At 33.6% G+C, this 6,000-nt stretch overlaps 1 protein-coding gene across 6 annotated transcripts in view; it reads right to left on the bottom strand.

Annotated features, from left to right (window-relative positions):
- LOC129723376 (protein mini spindles) overlaps nucleotides 1-6,000 on the bottom strand; it is a 487,241-nt gene that overhangs the window by 200,085 nt on the left and 281,156 nt on the right. The gene's annotated exons all lie outside the window — the stretch shown is intronic.

The raw sequence follows: 6,000 nt of genomic DNA, 5'->3' as shown, positions 1-6,000 counted from the left end.
TATATATATATATATCAATTAGCCTCCAAATTAAAAATCCAATGCTATGATATGTATATGTTTTTCATTGAAATGTTTGTTAATGTTCAGGAAAGACATTTGGGGAAAAAATAATAGGTATCTAAAAGGCTGAAAACTGAGATGTTACTTAAAAAACTACGTATGTTTGAAGATAATTTTCTGCATACAGAAAAATAAATTCAAATACTCTTTTTTAAATTTATATATCTTCAACATATAATACATGCAAAATTTTGACTTTTTGAGCATAAGCTCAATTCACCACTAAATCAAAATTTTAAGCGATGACAGTTGTTTTTTTTTTTTTTCAATAAACAGGGTGGCCAGCGATCCGGAAAAACCGGGAAAAAACCGGGAATTCGCAAATGAACCTGGAAAACCGGGAAAAACCCGGGAATTTTAATACTAAACCGGGATATTTATCATATTTATTTTCATATTTATTTTGAACATTATTTTTCATTTACTACATGCGTGGGATCTGTTGTATTAGTTCAACGCTATACATTTTCTGCCATCTCACAAACACTGGAAGACACAAGGAACTATTTAGTTGGTCTCAGGGTAAGATGCTGGAGTAACAAGCCAGTCGTCATATGTTAGATTCTCGACTTAAAAGACGACCGTTATAGTCAATAGGATCCTGGCGCTAGCCTCGCAATTGTTCTGTACACTAACAGTTGGCCGCCATTTTTTTTTTTTCTAAGTTATCTTCCTTCTCATTCACACTGATTAGGACTTCAATAGTAAGTGCCGATCAAACATCAAAACAATCACCACTTTACAGGATCAGCGTCTGATGTTATTTATGTCTGAGTATGTTTCAAAGTTATGTACCAAATTATTCATATTTTTTGTTAAAATTGATAATAATGATAATAATAATGATAATAACTTATTTAATGAAACAAGATTCGAATTTTAGGTTACAAACCGCCAACAAAAACTTACAAAGCCCAGGGAATGTTGAAACTTCAAATTACTAAAAAATATTTTGAAGGCCAGAGAAGTTAAGAATGATTCCAATCGGGTTTTATATGTTAACTTGAAATAGGCAAAAACTAAACTATGATAAAAAAATATCTAAAGGCTAAAACAATTAACTCCTCCAGCAACCACACTGGATCTGGGTTCGAATCCCAACACCATAAGTGTCGATGGTTGTGCGATGACGTGATCCACTCACAATCAACCAAAACTGATCTAAATTCAATCCTCCGGAGATTTTCTGAGGAGAAAAATCTGTGGGTTCTTATATCGCATGGGAAAGTGAAGCCGTTGGCGCCGGTCCGTTAACCAACGGGTCGTTAGTTAGGACCCTAGTTAAAGTCGCATTCCCGGGTGTTGGCACCAACAGTGGCGGGAATAGACCGACAGAAAATAAGCAAAAATTTGCACGACGAAGCAATTCAGCATCATTAGAGAATAGATTGATATTTAATATGCAATACATTTAGTGTTAATTATGCATATAGTTGATTAGTAATACGAGTTTGAAGTTCATTGTTTAATGTAAAAACTGATTTTTCTCCACTAAAAATAATCAATCTACTATATAAAAAAGGAATTCCGTAACGCTTGATCTTATTGATATTATTCCCTCAGTCTCTGTGGTGTACAGTAATCATCATCATTTTGAATCGTTCTAAATCAAAAATAATAAGCGGTGACATGTAGGTTTTTTAACATGATGTTCAGGAAAGACATTAGTTATAAAAAATAGTTATCTAATTACTAAAACTTGAGATAATATTCACAAAACTGCGTAAAACATGCAAAATTATGACTTTCTGTGCTAAATTTGCCTCTAAATCCAAATTCAAAGCGATGACATATGATTCTTTCTTCACTAAAATGTTTGTTAATGTTCAGGGAAGACATTCGAGGAAAAATAATTAGTATCTGATTACTAAAACTTGAAATTTTATTCACAAAACTACGTAAAACATGCAAAATTATGACTTTTTATACTTAATTCGTCTCCAAATCAAAATTCAAAGCGATGACATGTGATTTTTTTTCATTAAAATGTTCGTTGATGTTTAAGAAAGATATTTGAGAAAAAATAATAGGCATCTAATTACTAAAACTTGAGATATTATTTACGAAACTACGTAAAACACGCAAAATTATGACTTTCTGTGCTAAATTTGCCTCTAAACAAAATTCAAAGCGTTGACATATGATTTTTTACACTAAAATGTTTGTTAATGTTCAGCAAAGACATGTGAGGAAAAATAATTAGTATCTGATTACTAAAACTTGAGATTTTATTCACAAAACTACGCAAAACAAGCAAAAATATGCTGAATTTGCCTCTAAATCAAAATTTCAAGCGATGACATGTGATTTTTTTACATTAAAATGTTTGTAAACGTTTAGGAATGACATTTGAAGGAAAGTAACAAGTATCTGTTTACTAAAAAATATATAATCGAGTTAGCTATTTTGTGCTGTCTGTCTTCTTTAAATATGATATAAGCACCGTTAGGGGAACAACAACAAACAAAACAGCACTTTGTGTACAATTTTTTTCCGTTGTTCAAATCATCGGAAAAAGTCATGGGAAGTTAAGGGTGAACATAAAACTACTCAACCTAAAAGTAAAAAAAATGGATTTGGATGGATTTGCGTTTTTTTTTTCGACAGCCTGTCTTATGTCAATGTATGTCTTGGAATAAGTTTGGGAATACACTCAATTGGGGTTAATTAATCAAATGGTCTCTCTTCTCCAGATGACGTTTACCTCTATAGCCGACACCGGTAACTCAATGAACAACAGCAGAAGCTATGTGCAGCTATGCGGTTTCACTTGCTGTCGTATCCAAAACAAGAATGAAATTGAATTGTTTTGAGGCTGTCTTTCGTATCAAGTTGCACAAAGATATCTTAATTTAGGCAGTGGCTACGAAAAGGCTATAGACGAGGGCAAATAGTGCATTCCCCATCTATAGTATAACAGTTCAAATAACAATTTTCTGCATTTTACGATAGCGTAGATAATTTTACAATTGATTGCTGCAAATAGTAAGACTTGAGCGAAAAATTTTGTGATTCAGGCTCACTAGCTCAAAAATTCTTCAGATAAACTTTGAGGTTTAGTTGAAGCCAAAAAAGGTTAATTTTGTTGGTTAATGCCATTTATTTACAACTGAACAATTTTTCTCAACATGGAAAATTTTCTATTTAGTTCTGAATGATTTACAGTGATAATTAAATTCAACATGAGGTAATTTATTTGCAGTTATATATAAAAATTTTGATCGCTATACTACGCTATAGACATGCACACGCTTTATAGCAAACCACGCACCTATATAGCGTGCCACATACGCTATAAACATGCACACACGCGCTACAGACATGCATACACGTTATAAACATACACACACGCTATACAGCTAGCCACGCACGCTATATAGCAAGCCACACACGCTATATCTAGAAAAACATTTCGAAAACATATCTGCTTTGATCGACTTTTTGATCGATCACTTTCATTCATCACCACAACTTACTAAACACTTTTTATGCCACGTTATTTGCAAGAGTTGATAGTGGAGGGATCACCCTAGCCTTCTGAACGGAAACCACGCTCGGAAAAGTTACTAAAGCTGAACCATTACCAAAACAAAAAGACGCTCCGGAAAAACGATAAAAGCAGATAGGACCTTTTAAAATGTTTATCTAGATATAGCACACACCCTATATATACATACGCTGAATGATGGTGGCTCCTCAAACCACCTGGCGGGGCGACTCTGTTTCAATTTCGGGTTGTATTCACCCAACGATATCTGAATTGAATTACCGCTGGTGGGATCCAACTCAGATCGAAGGGAAGCCGAACTGAAAGAGGTAGGAACTGCAGCTAACCACTACCACCGCCGCTGTTGCCCGCTGCTGATCCACGCTGCCTTCGCCTACTGCCATCGGTGTTGATGTCTGCTGCTACTGCCTGCTGCTAGTAAACTGATTTGCTTGAGGAGAAACAAGCTCTTATATAGCCCAAAGAGTGCATTCCCGGCTAACTAGGTACTCAATTCTGTCGTCCTTTTTAGGGAAAAATGATATTGGGGACTAAGATTTCAGAATAAGTGATTTCGAAATTTAAAAAAATAACAGACAAAAGATCTTAAATTATTATTTTTCAAATTAAAAGTCTTTTGCTGCACGAGCATGTTTTGCAGAAACCGTTGCAAAGGAAACAAATTTATTTTTAATTTCTTTTGAACTTCAAGAAAAAAAAATGTTTCTTGAAATTTTCCCAAATCCTTTTTATTAGGATTTTTTCTAAAGAATTTTTAGTTTTATTTTCTCCATGATCATCAATGTTCAGTTTACATTATGCAGCTTATAAAAATATAATAAAAATCAGCTCTTTGAAATGTTTAATTTTGAATATTTTTAATACTCAACTACTGCCAAGAATTTTGCCGAAAACACCGCACCAATCAAACAAATCGTTCTGGTTTCGAAAAAAAATCTTCAGAAATTTTAACTTCTTCCGTGTTCAAATAATCAACGTTGTAACATTTGGCAACTTAGCTTTTTGAGATCTTCAATCAATTTTTTAAATAGAACTACCATCTACAGCTTTGCCGGGAACATTACACCAATCAACCTAATTATTTTGGCTTTTAGAATATTCAAAGTATTTTTGTTTATTGGCCAAAGATTTAGCAGCCAGCTGTTTAGTGCACGGGGCGATTGCAAGGCTAGCGCTACGATCCTGCAGACAATAACAGTCTCTCTCGAGCCGAGACACGAACCTACGACGACTGACTAGTTAGGCCAGCATCGTACCCTAAGATCAGTTACAAAACAAAAAGCATGTAAAAAGTCGTATGCAGTAACAAATAAAATAAATAAAATGTTTTCTTGAAAAACCTCGCAAACGATTACGCTGTTTTCTAAGAACATTTCTGATTGTATTTACATCAAAAATAGTTTTTTTTTACAGTCAAATTGTTTAATTTACAGAAAAATATGAATTTGAAATATGTAAAAAAATTAGTTTTTCAAAAAATTCCAAAATAATGTTTGCTCTATTCTGGGGCAAGTTTGTAATGTTTTTTTCAATTAACTGCTCCGTATAGCAAGTTCGTCCCTAACCCAAAATTCCACCAGCATTGAGTTTCTATGCGGAAATGGTAACTAGTTTCGCTAGAGTTCGCCAAATATATTTTCAAAAATACTAGCTGAAATAAAAATCTATTTGAAAAAGTGGAGAATCAGAACTGTGTGCCACTTATTTTATCCTCAATTTGTTTATTCAAATAACTACTAATAACTAGTGATGTTAGTAAGATTGTACAGTGAAACTTATTCTGCATTGCTCTTAGAAAATGAAACAGTTTCTATTGTACATATGAGAATTTATGATTGATTCTCTCACTAAAAACGTTTTCTCGATAAACTGGTAACTTCCATTCCCAAACTCCGGTTTTCGACTTCGGTTTCAATTCGCTTTACCATCTTGAGAAGTCCCACAGAGGCCATTCAATTTTTTTAGATAACAACAGATTTCGAAGTTTTATGCTATTCTAAGACATTTGTGGTCATCATTTATTTCATTTGAAAAGCAGGACTGATATGAGTAATCAGCTGGTCAGCAGGTCAAAAATAGTAAGTTTAGTGACTTTTTGGTTAAAAAATTGACTGCTGAAGAAAAATGTGACTTTCAAGGGACCAACTTGCAGTCCTGCACTTCCAACTTCTCCATCATTTGTAATAGCATCATACACAATACTTTGAAAAAATCTTGGTAACAGAATCCCGATCAAATAAAAAAATTCCCGACTTTTTCCCGATTAAGTGGCCACCCTGCATGTGATTCTTTTTTCATTAAAATGTTTGTTTATGTTAAAATATAAAATATATGTTTGAAGATGATTTTCTGTATACAGCACAACAATATTGCAGCCTTCTAATAGCGCTCTCGATCAACCAGATTAGTTGAGAAAATTCGTTATCGAT

This window comes from Wyeomyia smithii, chromosome 2, assembly GCF_029784165.1.
Source record: "Wyeomyia smithii strain HCP4-BCI-WySm-NY-G18 chromosome 2, ASM2978416v1, whole genome shotgun sequence".
Lineage (NCBI taxonomy): Eukaryota > Metazoa > Arthropoda > Insecta > Diptera > Culicidae > Wyeomyia > Wyeomyia smithii.
The sequence above is the reverse complement of the archived record's forward strand: the minus strand, read 5'-3'. Positions and strand labels throughout refer to the sequence as shown.